General features: G+C 41.7%; 1 protein-coding gene across 1 annotated transcript in view; it reads right to left on the reverse strand.

Moving 5' to 3' along the window:
- The window catches only part of SCUBE1 (signal peptide, CUB domain and EGF like domain containing 1), a 4,299,807-nt gene that overhangs the window by 1,470,636 nt on the left and 2,810,993 nt on the right, over window positions 1-18,178 (reverse strand). The window lies entirely within an intron of this gene.

Genomic DNA, 18,178 nt, shown 5'->3' on the forward strand with positions numbered 1-18,178 from the left:
GTATATGCCTGTAGAGGTTGCCTTGGGAAATTTGACTGCAAACATTCTTTTTCACAATATTTGTCCTGTGACAGGCTGTCATGAGGATGCCAAACAACTAGAATTGGTTTATGATACTTGATTTTAAAGTGTCAAAGACCTTTTTTATGGAAATAAAAATTGCACCTAAAAGGCTGCCTTTGTTTGCAGGTGGTAAGCTAAGGATTTATTATGAGTATCAGTGGCCTGATTGTGAAGAGGCAGCAGAGTCTAAGAAAGGAACATCAAAGGTTAATCACATGCATAGATATATATATCAAGCAAAACCAAGAATATGTACATTTTGTAGCAGCTGAGGATCATGACATATTATGAAAAAAATGCTCTACTATTTCATTTGATTACAAGATTACATTTGTGTGAAGAAAGGCACATTTAGCTAGTACAGAAATGAACAGTAGCATCTTTGTTACCTCCATAGCGCCTTTTTAGGCAGAGCCTCACTGCTCTGTATTTCTATACAACAACCTCAAATTCAGATATCAAGGTGGTACTACTCAATGCTATGAGGCTAAGAAGAAATATGCCTAAACATGATGCCTTCCTGCAACTCAGACGTATTCATATTTGTGCAGTTACTGAGACATGGATTCAGTGCAGTGACAGCACTCGTTCTTTACCAGGGTTTAGCACCTATACCTCTGCGTAACTGTGTGGGTGTATATGCATTGTTAAAAACATCATCACCTCACATCAAATTACCCATGACCCTAACTGGAATTCCTGGACATCCAAATCACTGTTAACAAATCCAAATATTCTTTTATTGCTAGCTATAGATCTCTATTCCCATCAATGTCCACTAAAGATCATGGACATTACCTTAACACCACTGAGGGGTTAAATATCAAATCTAATACCTTCTTGCTAGGGGACTTCAATTACCAACCATTAACTGGCACACACCTCTAAACTGGAGATGCTCATCATGTCCTACACTTTGTTAACACCAACGTGCTGAAACAAATTGTAAAAGTACACAGTATAGGCACTAATATCTTTGACCTGGTCCTTAACCTAACCCCCACATGTGCATCACCACCCTGCATCTCCTTGTTCCAGTTAAATCTGATTACAAGTCAGCCATTTCCCTATCAGGCCTAGTGGTACCACCTCACCAATTGATGATACCATCTTTATGGACATCAGTGAAAGTTTACTTTAATTTGTAGAAGACATAAACAAAATTGCCAATAGTCCCCTGCAAATGGACCCAAGTGAGAAGACTGCCACATTCACATCTGGCTTATACCAGCACCTAAACAGCTTGTCCACCCTAAACGTAATGGTAAATTCAGGAATAAACCTCTCTGATGGAACTCCAATATTAATAAACTGTAAAACAAGAGGAGGAAAGAATGCAAAATTGTAAGAAATCCTCATCCCTTATCTCTGGACCACTGCAACACACCAGCAAGGAACTTAAGGGTACTAACAGGAGATGTAAAGCATAATATGAACTTAAGGTCACTACATATAACAAAAGAACCTACAAATTTTACTTTGGTTATGTCACAAAGGAGTAATATCAGCAATACACTGAACTCATCTGTAGTATCATCACATATTTCAATCCCAAGGATATAGTCAATATATTAACAGACAAATTTAGTGCTAACTTTACCTCGCCTACCAAAAATACTGTTCATAGTACCCCTGAAAATTTTGTTTTCCTTAAAATCACTATGGAACAAGTCTTAGAGTCCCTGACAAAGGCTAAAAATAATGCTTCTATGGGACCAGAGAACATAAAAGGCTCCATTCTCATCAGTGCCAAGTACATATTATTCCAGCCTCTACTTAAACTGTTCATCCTCAGCCTCCCCACACAACTGAAGTCCGATGCCTGAAGCACAGACACTGTGACTCCCCTACAAGAGTGCCCCCCCCCTACAAACCCAGATAATTATGGGTCCGTCAACCTCATCAGCCCTTATTCAAAGCCATGGAAAATATCATAGCAGAACTCATTTATGCATTCATAAGCAATTTAACTGACTTAGGCTCCAATCTGTTCATTTTTGTGAAGTGCAGGTCCTGTCTCCTGAACCTGTTAAGCTTCTTTGAAAAGGTTACAGAGGCTGTTGACAGTGGTCACTCAATGCATGTTGTTTCTTTTGACCAGGCCAAGGCTTTTGAGACTATCCTCCTGATGATATTATTAAGAAATTAGACAAGTTTATTGTAGAGCCATGTTATCCTCTGGACTGCAAACTGGCTATCTGTGAAAGCTGCTGGCAATCCCTATGAATGTAAAATTGTAATTTCTGGAGCACCACTAGGATTAGTGCTGGGCCCTCTGTGTTTTGGCATTTATTCCAAAGACATCCAATCCAATATCCAAGAAGTGTGGTTGACCAAGTTTCCTGATGACTGTAGCCAGGTCACTATTACTTCCTCATTCACTGATACGAAACATCAGCAAGGGCTGGAATGTGCACATACATAGTGTAATAAGAAAGGATTCAAGTTAAATGCAATAAGTATAATGTAGTTCTGTTCATGCAAAAAAGCTGTTCCCACCTCATTATGGTACTCCTTATCAGACAAATTGCCATAGGAGACATAGGTATTTATATGAACATGTCTCTCTCATTCGATAAGCATGTTTGCAACATAGTTAGGAAACCCTTCTATCTGGCACAGTTAATTTCCAAGGGAATATGTTCAAGGTTCAAAGAAGTCATCCTACTACTGTATTCTTCCCTTACCAGATTCATCATTGAATGCAATGCTCACTTACGTATGTATAAATCCATGCATATTTCTCAACTGGAAAGGCCCCAGTGATATCTAACCAAGAAAATGAAAGGCCTTAAATCCTTCATCTATCCCATCAGATTAGCACAACTCTCCTTATACTCAGTAGTGTACAGACTGCTTTTTGGTGACCTGTTTCACTTTTTTAGCCATGAGAGATCCAATACTATTTGGCCTCCTATTTCTTTGTAAAATTAGTGAATCTACAATCATCCACATTAGAGACCTAAATCTACATCAGCCAATAAATGTGACCCACTGGAGAGGCAAGTTCCTAATAAAATGTATTCCCAGCCAGTGAAATAAGTTACCACTACAAGCCAAAGTACTACTTTTACTACCTTTATGGACAGTCTTGATGATTGGATGGATAGACACGAATCTACATGAGGGTAATCATGTACAACCCTGACTGATTTGAGAAGTTAGCACTATTATATACCTGAAAAGGAAGGCATGGACTTTTGTGACTGCTTGAAGGTTCTTATAGCTAGCCAACTTACGATCCTTGTGATTGTCTAGTAATGTTCCTAACATTTACAACAATTGTTCTTCCTTACATCAAACCATGATGTAAATACAGTCTATCATATAAAAAATGTCAATTTACAATTTTTGCAGTGCTGGTATGAGTCAAAAATAGTCCCCTAACATTAGTGCTCCACGCCAGTTAACAAATGCGAACAAAATAAATAAGTAAATGAGTGTGTTGGCCTAAAAAGCCAATTTCCATGAAGATCCCAATTTATCTAAATACTTAGACAATCCAAATTTGTGATTTTTTTTCTTGTTTTTTTCCAAGAAAAAATGGAATATCTGGAAAATCCATGTCCCTCACAATAAATCAATAGTGTGAAGTCTAGTAGTTAACATAGAGTTTAATGCTATGAACTTTAAACAAGACCCTTCTTGTAATCCAGGGATTGCTTTTATCAGCTACCATCTGCCTAATGTGACCTGAGCCAGTCAGTTAACGAGACAGTTGTCTGGGGAAATTAAGAGACTGGGCTAGGCTTCTCACTGGTCTCTAGTACTGCATGCCTAATAACTACCTATGATCCTATTAGACATCTGGTTTGGGATACTGAGCTCACAGTGAGAGTATGTTCCAGCACTGGCACTATGTAATAAGATTGAGTCTAGTCTCATAGTGAGAGAATGTACTATCGTTCATACTACACATGAAATATAGTTATGAAAATTGCAGAAGATATAACAGATGTTCAGATTCTTCACTGCTGCAATAGCCTTTTATGTTACATGGGTTGTTTCCCTGCCTAGAAACAGCAACCAACCAGCTTCACAAAACTCTGGCTCCCCCTGATACCCTCACCTTGGCTGCTGATTGGTTAGTCTCAAGGAAAGAAATCAGCAGACAGAGTGCAGACTTCTTCAGGAAATTCTTGTCCATACAATGAGAGAAGAGCCTAAAAATTCTGAAAAAAAAAAAACACAAAACAAAAAAAAACAATAATAATAAAGAAACATATAAAGTAAAAACACACTTAACCTTACTTTATATCCCAGCAACAACTACTATGGGGAAGGAGAATGGGTGTGCTTACTGCAGCAGTGAGGAATTCAAACGTCTGCTGTCATGGGTAAGGGCAACATGCACAATTCTGCTACGTTCACCTCACTTTTGCAGTAGGTTGATTAACAAAACCTATCCAACCTAAAAGGAAGAAGGATATGGATCCAGGAGCGTCTGGAGAATGGACTTAGCAAAGCTAGCCCCAGACATTGAAAAGGAATCCTTTTGCAATGTTTTGTAAATACTTTTGTAAACATTTTGTAATGCTTTGTAAACGTATGAATGAGGGACCATGCGGCTGCCTCTACAATGCTTCTAGAGTCCATCCCTTTCCAGTATGCCATTGAAAAAGACAAGGTTCTAGAAGAATGTGTCTTGATACTGTATGGAATAGATCTGTTATTGTGGCAACAACAAAAAGCAATAGGTGAAGACAACCACCTAGAAATCACCTGTTTTGACACAGGATGCCCCCTCTTGTCCCTTGATGACAAATAAACAGCTGCTCAGCTTTTCTAAAGGATTTTGTTCTGTCAAGATAGTAAGTGAGCTGCCTATGCATGTGCAGAGTATGTATAATCCTTTCTCTCTGGTACTTAGGCTGTGGGTATTAAACTGGGAGATTAATGGCTTGATTCCAAGTAAAAACTGAAACAACTATCAGTATAAAAGGGGGGCTGTTCTTAATGTGTCCCCATCTCTGTGAAATATGAGGTAATTTTCACCCACCATGAAAGCCAGCAACTCAGAATCTCTTCTTGTAGGTATCAGAACAATGATGAGTGCAGTTTTCCATGTTAAGAACTTTAAATCAGCTTGGTGAGCAGGTTCAAAAAGTGATACAGTGAATTTCTCCAGCTGAAAGCTGAGATCCGAATGATAAACAACTTCTTTAGGAGGAGGTCCCAGGTGCAAAACTCCTTTCAGAAACTGTTTTACCACAAAGAGAGAGAAGAAAGAGGAAGATCTATGGGCAGGCGTGCTGAAATGGCTACACGATGAGCCTTTACAGAGGAATAAGAGAGGCCAGAGGAAAGTAACTCACACAAGTATTTCAGTACCAGTAGTACAAAATCCTTGATAAGCCCCTGGTTACTGGTTAGGCACAAGTAGAAAATCACTTCCAGTTACCAAATATAAGATTTTCTACTAGCAGGCTTTCTTGAATGTTTTAATACTTGCTGCATGTCCTCATGAAATAAGTGTCTAAAAGGTATTAGAACTGAATCATCCAGGCAGTCAGTTCCATAAGAAGGGAAAATCAATGTTACCTGAGCCAAAATGGAATCACCAAAATGTTTTTCATTTTTTTTTTGAGGGGGGGGTTATCCTTATGAATCTTAAGAACAAAGTGGATAACAGTGGAAAGGGTGGAAAATATAATGGAACATTAATTTCCAACAGAATGAAAATGCATCAGTTTTCCATACTTGCTTGCAAGGAGCCTGGGAGCAAAATTTGTTTAGTTTTCTGTTTTGAAAGGAAGCAAGCAGATCTATCCGAAGTGACTCCCACAACTGGGTCAGTTCCTGGAATACCCCACATTCAATTTTCATTTGTGAGGGTCTGTCTTGGTTCTGCTCAGCTTGTCTGCTGCTAGGTTTTGCTCTGAAAGAATGTAAGATACTTGGATGGTTAAGTAATGCTGAAGGACTAACTCCTAAGCCATCATAGCCAGCCAGCTCTGGGAGGTACAGACCTGTACCTCCCTGGTTATGTACTTGTCTGTAATCACTTGGAGATCCTGATAACAATAGGTGATAGAGACATTTCCAGGCATGGATCATAGCCAATATCTCCTTTATACTGACATGCTTTCATTTGTCCAAATGACTCCATAGACCTTTCACCTTTAACCCCATGGAAACTGCTCCCCAAGCAAAATCCAAAGAATCTGTGATGAGAGATATGTTTTAGATCCGTGGAGAAAAAGGCTGAGAACTTAATGCAAAAAATGCATAATCGTACCCTTTGGTGCAAATTATATCATTAATAGCACACCCCTAAGAGTAGACTCAGAGGTGAGAGATCTAGGTAGACAGAATGTATCTTGAACTTTGACCACCATGTGGTCAAAGTGGTGAGGAAGTCCTTCTATCTGGCATAGGTTATAATTAATGGCATGGCATCCAGATCCAAGGAAGTTATTATCCCATTGGATTTGGCCCTCATCAGACAAAAAAATGAGTACAATACACCTCTCAGAATGTACTTGACCAGGCACTTGCAATGGCTGCAGCAGCCTCAGAGGTTCCTTTCAAAAAATACAGGGTGTAAAGAACTTGTCCTATGTGGATCGACTAAAAGCCCTATCCCTTTACTCTGTCTCCTACCGACTATTAAGGGGTGGTCTATGCCTAACCTACAAGGTGCTCTCAAATCCAGCCCTAATGAACTGTTACATACTCGCAAGACAAATTACACACGGGCCACCCAATCTAATAATTTAAACCTGTTCTGTGACATGAACAAAACATGCTGGAGAGACAGATATGTGTCTCAGAGATTACCCCTTCTCTGGAACAGGTTTCCTATTCATGTTAAGCAAAGCCCTTTGCAGACCATCTTCAAATGCAGTCTGGATCAATGGATGGGGAACTGTAAAGGCACAGGCACAAACCTAAGCCATCCTCTGGCCCTTATTGATCAAAAATCAGGTAAATTTGGATAATAACAGTTAAGCTTGTAAGGATTCTTTAGCCATTAGCCTAGTAATATCCTATGAACCTATGAACCAATAAAATTATAACAGCCTAAGACAACCATTTGGATATAGTCTGCTTTGACACAGACTCACAAGAAATGAAAGTACAGTTGTGTAAGTACATTAACCATTGCAGAAGATGTTTGAATGATCATTTCTGCAGTAGTCTTAACAATATGGGTTATATCCAGCCAAGGATATAGCAGCCAACCAGCTTCCAAAGCTTCAGGCCACCTTTCATGCACACAAACTGTTTGGCAGCTCGAGCTGAGCTGACAAAAAGACAAGTTTGGACTCAAAGTCCTTCAGAGGTTTCCTGTCAACAGAGAGAAAGGGAGGCTGAGACCTGAAAGGAAAGTACTATGAAGAACAAACAAGAAATAATCACCCACTGGCATAAACAACACACAAAAAAAGGGGGGAATGGAGGAAGGGAGTATCTACTGCAGCAGTAATCATTTGAATGACTACTGTTATGGTACATTTACTTACAGAAGTGTACAATGTTCATCATATTGATCACTGCTGCAGCAGCCTTAGCTTAATGGGTAAGATTACCCCAGCCTACTACATTTGGGAGGTGGAAGGATATGAGTCCTATAGCCCCTAGAAAATGATTGTTGCAAAGCCTGATCTGGACATAGAGAAGGAATGAAGCTTATAGTGCTTTGCAAAGGTATGTACAGAGGACCACGTAGCAGCTTCTAGAATACTTCTAGAATCCAACCCTTTTCAACAAGCCACAGCTTAAGTCAATGCCCTAGTAGAGCGGGCCTTGACCCTGCCTGGAATAGTTTTGTTGTGATGAGTACAGCAAAAACTAATAACATTGGACAACATTTTGGAAACAAGTCTGTTTTGACAAAGGTTGCCCCTTCTTTTTACCTTTACAAGAAATGAACACTTGATCCAAGGATATGAAAAATGTAGTTCTGTCAAGATAGTTCCTGAGTTGTCTGTAGACATCCAAGCTATGGAGTATCCTTTCCCCCATATTTTGAGGTTCAGGAAAGAAAATGGGGAGATGGACTGTTTGGATTAAAGTAAACATGGATACCACTTTAGGCATAAAATAATTAGTTCTCAAAGAAGCCTTGTCCCTGTGGGAAATGAGATAGGGTTGACTCACCATAAGTGCTTGCAACTCAGATATCCTTTTTGCAGAGGTCAGATCTATCAGAAAAAAAAACGTTTACCATGTTAAGAAACCAAGCCAGCCAGGATAGTTGATTCAAACTGAGTAAGTGTTAGCTTCTCTAACACAAAATTAAGATCTTAAGGAGGGGCTGCCAATTTTCTTGGAGGCATCTTATGCAAAACCCCTTTCAAAAACATTTCAACATGTGAATACATTGAAAGAGGAGGATCCATGGGCAGACATGCAGAAATGGCTGATAAATGAACCTTGAGAGAAAAGCAAGAAACACCATGGAATAGTAACTCACACAAATATTGTAAAACCAGAGGAGTTGATTATGTTGTTGGCACCAAGTAGAAAACCTTTTCCATTTGCTAACATATGATTTTCAAGTAGCAGGCTTTCTTGCCTCCATTAGTAGCTGCTGCACATCCTCAGTAAACAGGTGCCTAAATGGAATTAAGACACTATCATCCTGGCAGTCAACTGAAGATGATTGGTGTCTGGTTGCATCAAACAACCTTGTTCTTATGTGAGTGGATTTAGTCTGTGAGGAAGCTTGCGCTAACTGCCCTGGGCCCTTTCCAAAAGAAGGCAGAACCACAGTTGCCTAGGCCATAAAGGAGTCACTACAGTGATCTTGAAATATTCCATGGATATTAGTGGAAAGGGTAGAAAAGCATACAGGAACATTTCCTATCCAAGGAAAAGAAAGAAAAAGGAATATGTCTTCCAGGTCTTCTTGCATGGAGTCCTGGATCAGAATCTTATCAGCTGATTGTTCAGAGAAGAGGCAAAGATGTCTGCTTGAGAATCTCCCCACAGATACATCAAATGTTGTCAAATTTTGGAAGAGCCACTAATCTAGTTTCCATTTGTGAGGGTCTGTCCTTGTCCTGCTCAGCCCATCTGCCATACAATTTTGCTCAAATGGAATGTAAGATGCCTGCTGAGTGAGATTTTGCTGTGAAGCTATATCCCACATTAACATAGCTAGTCTGCAGAGGGGGTATGACCTGGTTCCCCTTTGCTTGTTGATGTACCATATGACTGTGGTATCATCTGTGACAATGTGAAGAGATCTGGGGACCACAGATGATTCACAGAGTTGAGTGCCTTGATCAGGGCAAGCATCTCTTTTATATTTATGTGGACTAACCAAGCTGTGAGCTGGAGAGTTTGAAGGGATTGGTGTAACCCACCTGATTGATGAATCAGAAGATCTGGAACCGGGTCCAGAATCCACAGTTGATCCAGAAGGTGGAGGTGCAGGAACGGGAACCGTATCTGTCGAGGCCAATATAGAGCAATGAGGATCATTTTGCAACCCAACGATTTTGCTTTTTGTATGAGTCTTGGTATTAGGGGAAAAGATGGAAAAGCGTAAAGGAGTCCCTGAGGCCAATCGTGGACTAGAGCATCTCTGGGTATATGACCTGGAAGAGGAAGTAGGGAGAAGTAGCTGCTGCATTTGTTGTTGAGAGGAGTGGCAAATAGGTCGCAGCAAGGCTGTCCCCATTTGCGGAAGATAAGATCCGCAACTTCTTGATTCAGAGACCACTCATGAGGCATGAGGATAGCTCTGCTGAGCCTGTCCGCTATGACATTGGATTTCCCAGGGATGTGCATTGCTATCAGAAAACATTGGGAAGAAATTGCCCATTGCCACAGTCTGAGTGCTTCTCGACACAAGGGGTAAGACCTGGTCCCGCCCTGTTTGTTGATGTACCACACCACTGACATTTTGTCCGTTTGGATTGCAATGGTCCCGGAAGGAAGAGAGTCTTGAAGGGCTTGCAATACTAGGAGCACCACTCTCATTTCTAGGACACTGATATGCAGATTGTACTAGTGAGGTTGCCAAGTGCCTTGGACTGTCCTGCCTAGATAATGCCCCCCCACCCTATCAGGGAGGCGTCCATGGTCACTGTGGCTACCGGAGGGGGTTGTATGAAAGGTCTGCCCTGAATTACTAGTGGGGAGACCATCCACCAAGAAAGGTGCCTTTTGCATGTTTCTGTGTTCAGGATCATGTGAGACATGGGTAGCTCCTGGAAAGACCACTGCGTGAAAAGAAGCCACTGAAGGATTCTCATGTGGAAACATGCTAATGGGACAAGAAGAATGGAAGCTACCATGGAGCTTAGAGCTTGGAGGACATATCTGACTTGAATCCTTTTGCTCTGCATTAGAATTAACACTTGTTGACGAATAGTGGAAACTCTTTCCTGTGGTAATCTTGCAAACATTTCTTTTGTGTTTAATTCTGCTCCTATGTATATTTTAGACTGACAGGGCAACAAGGCAGATTATTCTAAATTTACTGTAATGCCTAGTTGAGTGCATGATGTGATTGTATAATCCCATGCCTCTAAGAGTTGATGCCTGATGGTAGCAGTCAGGAGCCAGTTGTCTAGATAGGGAAACACCTGTAATCCTTGATGCCTCAGGTGAGCCGTGACTACTGCCATACACTTGAACACCCTGGGGGCTGAGGTGAGACCAAAGGGCAGAGCTCTGAACTGTTAATGACTGGCCCCTACCCGGAAGCGAAGAAATCTCCTGGAGCATCTGTCCATCTTGATATGGTAGTATGCGTCCTGAAGCTCTATAGAGCACATCCAATTGTCCTGACCCAGAAAAGGGAAAATGGACTGCAGTGTCACCATCTGGAACTTCTCTTTTTGTACATATTTGTTCAATCTGCTGAGATCCAGTACTGGTCTCCAGTCCCCTGTCTCTTTTGGTACTAAAAAGAATCTTGAGTAAGTTCCAGATCCTAGTTGGTCTGCGGGGACTTCTTGAATGGCTTTTTTTTCTAGCAGTCTTGAAACTTCTGTGACTGCTTGATCCCTTAGAGTGGGTGGAACATCTGGGATGGGCTTTTTTGATTCTATGGGGGATTGATGGAAGGGAATTTCGTAACCTCCGGATATAATGGATAGTACTCATCTGTCTCTTGTTATATTTTGCCAGGCTTTTGGGTACAACGAAAGTCTACCCCTGACTGCCTCCAGGGGTGAGCAGTCAGGCAACCCTTCAAGGATGTTGGAAGGGCTTGGCAGAGAAGGTTTCTCTGTCACCCTGGTTTTGCGGTCCCCCTCTGCCATGAGGGCGGCGTCTGTTACTGTTGTTTCCCCCTCTGCCCCTGGGGGAAAAATCACCACGTGTGTCAGGCAAGGGTCCCTGGGATTTTCAGAACCACATCTTTCTACTCTTCTGACCCTTGGGATAAGGTCTGGAAGGGGTGGGAAAATGGACTCCCATGGCAGAGAGAGTCTTGCCTTCCTGCTCACACCTGGTCGACGTGTCTTTCACATGAAGCCCAAAGAGAAAGGTGCCATCAAGGGGAGTATTGGTGAAGGACACTCGAAAGGGTTCTGCAAACTGACACAGCTGCATCCAAGCATGTCTCCTGAGAGCCACACCTGTCCCTGTGGCTCTGCTCACTCCATCAGCTGCATAGGAAATCAGTCTCATGGAGGAGTTGACTATGGAATTAAGAGTCGCAAGCTGAGAAGCTAATTTGGTTGGTACTCCCTCAGCTGTAGGATCTTGAAGGGTATCTCCAAGCTCTTTCAGGAGATTCCTTTGAAGACATGTAAAATGGCATAGATAGTTCACAGACCTCATTGAAAAGATCACTGAAGCAAATATTTGCTTTCTATATCTGTCCATCATCTGAGACTCTTTGTTTGGAGGATGAACAGATGAAGAGGTTTCTGCTAACTCTTTCTTGGTGGCTGCTGCTACCGCCACGGCATCAACGGGCACACCTCTGGAGAGGAATTGTTTGTCTTGGGGGGCTGTAATAAATTTGTTTGGTCTCCTCGGAGTAGGTTCCACAGAATCTGGAGCTGACCAAGCCTTTCAAGCCACTACAGACATGAGTGGTCTGAAAGGAGGAGATAGCCAGGAAGTGGAAGGTCGGGAACCGAATGCATCCAGGTATACAGACTCATCCTCGGTAGGGGCTAGGGAAGTCCAGTCCCTCTTCTGTCTAAGCATTTCAAGGATGTCCAAAAAGGAAACATCTTCAAAAGGGGACTTTGGGGACCCTTTCAATTCATCCATGTCTGTATCTGAGGTGACAGACTCAGGGGAATCTATCTGCTTCCTCTTGCACTTCTTCTTCTGGGGAGGCTCTTCCGAGTGATCAGGGGAGGCTTCAGAAGAAGAGGGATCACCCAATGGGGTGTCCTGGGGCATAGGTTCTCTTACACTTGGGGTCTGGAGGAGGAGTAGAGGTTGGAACAGACACCATGGGGGAGGAGCTGATGGAGCTGGCAGTAGAGCTGTTTCAGGGGACAGCACACTCCGCATGACCTCAAAGGCGTCCCGACCTCTAGGCAGAGAAAGCTCCGGCTCCGAAGAAACAGGAGTCCTTCTCCTCATCGAGGGTGACGGTTCCAAGGCTGATGTTGGAGCTGAGCTCACCTGTGCCGAAGCTCCGAGGGGGAGAATGGGGTCGGGCAAGGGTCCGATGCCACTCCCTCCCTGAGAGCCGACGAGAGAGCCCCGGCACCCAGATCCCTCGACAGAAGGTACAATTGAGGTAATCGGAGCTGACATTGGAACCGAAGGAGAGATGATGATCGACGCCAACAGTTCTACTACCTGCGGATCCATGGTCTCCAGCTCCGAGCTAAATGTAGTCAAAGGTGGAACAGAAATAGAGGCGGTTGGAGCCGATACCTGTTGAGGTGGGCTGGTTAGTGATTTTGCCAGTGCTTGTGACTTAAGCAACCTACTTACTACTCTCTCCACATCATTATCTGATAATCGAGAGGAGTGGGAAGAATGATGGCTATGTTCACTCTGTAACAAGGATGACTGAGCTGCCGAGTCTCTTATGGCTCTGAGACGGCTCTGAAATAGCAGATGGAGCCGATGGAGGAGTTGCCTTGTCAGTGCCAGCTGGCAGCAACATACTTGGTTGGTCAAGTAAAGGAGTCGGCTCCGAAGGTGGAGCATGGCTTGACAAACTTAGGGGATTTCACTGGCTGAGTACTTTTAGCCAGAGAATCCTGAGGCTTCAATAATCCCCAAAGGATTAATTTGTTTTTGCGCTCCTGCAGGACCCTTGGACTAAAAGCGTGACATAGAGAACAGGAGTCCTGCAGGTGAACAGCGCCCAAACAATATACACAACTAGTGTGCCCATCTGTCAGAGACATTTTCTGATAGCATGAGTCACACTTTTTGAAGCCAGATACCTTGGTATCTTTAGACATTTTCCTAACAACAACCACAATAACAATAAGAAAAAGCTATACTACAAAACTAAGAAACAAACAGTCTTTTTTTTTTTTTTTTTTTTTTTTACAGTTAAGGAACAGAAAGGAGAGCCTCTAATTTAAACAGCTGTCCTAAGGGGGAGGGGTAGAAGGGAGAACTCTGTAATTTAAACGAGTTCAGGGGAAACAGAAGGCCTGCAAGTTATGGAGCGACGGCCAACAAAGCTACAACACACAAGTAAGTGATAAGGGATAAAGTAATATATCTAGACAAAAACTTGACAAAAAACTTGACAAATTTTTAAGAATAAACAACAATTATAATAACAGAAAAACTATACTAAGCCTGAGCCAGTAATGAGACAACCTCACAGCTGAAGCGGCAAACGAGATCTGGGTAGCTGATGCTGGGGATTCTGGGATAAGGGGTAACCTCGAGCCAGTAAACAGCTCTCAAGCTATAGAAGATGGCCGAGTTGGAGCAGAGGATTGGCTCCGAACCCAAACAGCAAGAACGAAGGCGAGATGGACAACTTAACATATCAAGTTATACACTTTGTTAACACTCTTGGTGTAGAAGGTAAGGCAAAGAATTGATAATGTGATCCAGACGCACAAAACTTTTAGAAACATCTGACGTCAGGATGAATAGGAATGCAACGATAAGTATCTTTTAAATCTAATGTTACAAGGAAACTTGAATGAAGAAGAAGAGGTAACAGGTTTAGGAGATTCACAGACTCACAGGACATTACTAGGCTAACAGCTTAAGAGCCCTTACAAGCCTAACCAGCATAACCTGATTTTATCCAATACATGGCCCCCTAGAGGAAAGTGGATGGCATGGATTTGTGCCTTTGTCTTGAATATCTTATACATTGCCCCTGTCCATAAGGAACTTAGGCACTAACCCAAGTGTGAATTTGTGACTCCCCATCCAGTGATCCAAATGTATTTGAAGGGGTCCACTTCTTAATTTCGAAATGTCACAATCCCGAAATTCATAAAATCAAAGCTACAATCTCGAGGTTGTGAAATCTTGAAATTAAGAAATAAACTGAAAAAAAAAGAAGACAAGTAAAACCATGTTTTTGCAGGGGGGACAAGCCCCCCTGCACCCCCTGCAACTTAAATATACTAACTCCAGGATCGCACTACAGTAAAGAGAATGGTAACAGACATCACTATACAGTGTGGAACGGGAACATTACCGTTCTCTTCACTGTAGCATGATCTCGGAGTTAGTATATTTAAGTTGCATGGGGTTTAGAGGTGCAGGGGAGCTTGCCCCCCTGCAAAAACATGGTTTTACATCTTTTTTTTGTTATTTCTTAGTTTTGAGATTTCACAACCTCGAGATTATGGCTTTGATTTTATGAATCTTATGACTGTGACATTTTGAAATTAAGAAGTGAACCCGTTTGAAGAGGGCCAGGGAAGAACTTTGCTTAATGTGAATAGGAAACCTGTTACAAAGAAGGGGCAATCTATAAGATGCATATCTGTCTCTCCAGCATGTTTTGTTTGAGTCTTTGACTAAGTTTAGATTCCTATATCAGGTGACCTTTGTGCTGTTTGACTTACAGATGTGTAGTGCCTTGTAGGTCAGGCATAAGTCACCCCTTAATAGTTGTTAGGAGACAGAGTAAAGGGATAGGGCTTTTAGTCTATCAACACAGGGCATGTTGTTTACACCCTGTATTTTCTTTATGAGGAACCTCTTAGGTAATTCCAGCTGCTGTAAGTGCATAGTCAAGTACAGGGCAACTGGAGCATTGTACTCGATTATTAATCTAATGGGGGCTGAGTACAGCAGGATTATAATTTCTGTGGATCTGGATGCCATACCTTTACTTATAAGTTTTGCCATATAAAAGGATTTCCTCATGACTGTGAACACATGGCAGTCAAAGTTCAGGCTACTATCTATCTGTATACCTAGATCTCGCACCTCTGAGTCTACTCTTAGGGGTGTGCTATTGATGATGTAAATTGCAGGGATACTTGACTTCCCAAAGGGTATGATAATGCATTTTCTTCACATTTAGTTTTAGGCCTTGATTCTGGCACCAATAATTGTTTGATCTTGACTCTGCTGAAGGATATCTACATCACTGGGAGATTCAATGAATGCTCCCATCTTGCAGTCATCAGCAATCCTTGCCATCTAGAAGTCTTCCACATTAGCCTCGACTTTAGAGAAGTATATTTGATCCTAGTACGGAGCCGTGTGGCAAACCACTAGTAACTGGCTTCTTGCTGGATTTGGATTAACCACTTTAACTGCATGTGTCCTGTCTGTGAGTCAACTGGTTATCCATCTGGGGAAGTAAGGTTTTATGCCCAGTTTTGTGAATACATTTATAACACCTGAGTGAGGAATTATCTGAAGTGCCTTGGTCAAGTCATGGTAGGTGATATGTACCATTTTACCCTCATCTATGGCCTTAGTAACTTTCTCAGTTCAATCAACCAGATTCAGTCGGCATGACCTGCCCTTGGCAAAGCTAAACTGGGTCAGGTCCAGTGTTTGCAGGTTTCCTATGTCATTATTTATCAGGTCCATTATTATTCTTTTCATGGCTTTACATGTAAGACTAGTCAAATTTAATGGGTCTGTAAATTCCCCGGTCAATATATGGTTCTCCTTTATGTAGAGAAATTAATGTTCTGGCCTCCACTCTACAGGGACAAAGCTAGTCCGGAGGCTGTGGTTAAATAGAGATCCTAATAAGCCTGATAAGTCCTGATTTAAACTGTTTAAGAGGCAACCTGGTATACTGTCAGGCCTCACTGAAACCATGTTTTTAGCAGTGGCAGCTTCTACATTGGTGATAATTGGTGGTGGAGTCATGGAGCATATTTCTTGGGGGAGAACTGGGGGTGATGCAGAGGTGAAATGTGAGCTGAATTTGTCAGCCGGCTGATTTATTTGTTATATCTTCCAGCTGCATTTTGTTGAGACTGTTTATTCTGTTTCTTAACCAAACTGGATGAGGGTTAGAGAATCCCTTGAAAAACTTGGAAAAGAAGGGCTGAAAAATCCTAGAGTCCCTGTATCAGCATACCCCTTTCATCATACTTTTTGATCATCTCTGCAGCAGAGGGGCCAAATATTAAATCTCTATCCAAAGGAGAATTTAAAATCTAGTTTTTAACATCACCTAGGAGGTTCTGAGAATGCGGCAATACAAACCTCCACAAAAAAAAAAATTACAAGTGGCCATAGCCTTTGACGAAGTTGTAACAGAGTCATACACACACTGTAAACAAACATGTAGTGACTTCAACAGCAGAAGACATAAAATTACGTAAAGCATATTTTTCCTCACAAGAACAAACTGCAGATGAGTCAACCCTCATACTTTCACAATTAGTCAGAATAAACCTTAACATATGAGCCTGACAATTCAAAATTCTGAAAATCAAGGTTGCAGAAGCATTCACTTTTACCCCATACTTATCATTAATCTTCCCATCTCTATCAGAAAGAACAAGATTGGAGTTAACTAAATGTTTAATAGCACAAGAATTAACTAAAGCTATAGATGTTGGATCAGGTTTGGGAAGACTGTATAAAATTTTAATTGATTGAGTAACTTTATACATCCTATCTGCCTTTTTAGGGGTAGCTAGATGACTGTCAGAAAAACTGCAGGCAGTAACCGGGCATCCTCCAAAGCAGACAAAACTGGAGGAACTGGTTTAGATTCTGAAAATTCCTTCTGTAACAGCCCATAGAATTTTCTGAGGGACTAAGAAACCTCCATGTTTCCCAAATGAAAACACTGAACAATGTCAGAGAAAGAGATCTCCCCTACAGGGACAGTCAGAAACTGAGCTCTCCGCTGTGTGCGAATCATAAATCTGAGGAGAAAATCCTGTATCTGTCCCCTCATTCTCTTGTCCAGATTCAGAATTTTGAATCTCTTCAGGAAAGGAGGTATCCCTCTTTCTGTTAAAATAAATTACTTTAGAAGAAGGATCAATACCCTGAATTAAACCCTGAGCCAAACCTAGTATACTACACCTAAAAAAATTTGAGGAGGAGTATGTGCTTAGTTGTCTGTCTTTTTGAGAGGAAAAATGGGACCAATGGTGTTTTTAATAGCAACTGCAGCTTCCCCAGTTATGGGTACAACATTCTGACAAAACACGGAAGCCTTCCCTGTTCCCTCTGCCAGGACCAACAAGAGTGACTGTCTCTTGCTCACGGCAGGAAACCCATCAGCTGCAAAGGATGTGGTTAACCCCCAGTTCATTGCAGCTGTAGATGCTACAACAAAGGGATCTGGGGTAAAATATGAGTGGTCTGAGGTACAACTAATGACCATAGAAGAGTCACCTACCTGCAGTTGAGACAAATTGCTAGTCTGCTGTGATGGCAAAGGCTGTTTGCTTAATTTTTTTTTATGGCTGGTCAAAGGACTGACAGAGTGTTCCGTGGTCAAGGCAAAAATGGTGCCTATTTCCCATGAAAAACAACTAGGAAATGCAAATAAAAATATAGTCTTCAAAAGTCACTTCTTTCAAAGACAAACACAGTAAAAGCATTTTAAAACACTCTGCCAGTCTCACAAAGTAAAATAAACATAATTTCTCCATATAAACAATGGTTTTCAGTTTCTTCAAACAACTTTTAAACTTGACTGGAAAAAAGAACAGTCTTGTAACAGTAGGTCTTAGCTTTAAACTAATTTTCCTGGAAAGGAAAGTATAAACAACAAACAAAAAAAGGGACTTATCTGGCCATCCAGCAAAGGCTC

Source organism: Protopterus annectens, chromosome 11.part0, assembly GCF_019279795.1.
Source record: "Protopterus annectens isolate FY-2018-M chromosome 11.part0, PAN1.0, whole genome shotgun sequence".
NCBI classification, from domain to species: domain Eukaryota; kingdom Metazoa; phylum Chordata; order Ceratodontiformes; family Protopteridae; genus Protopterus; species Protopterus annectens.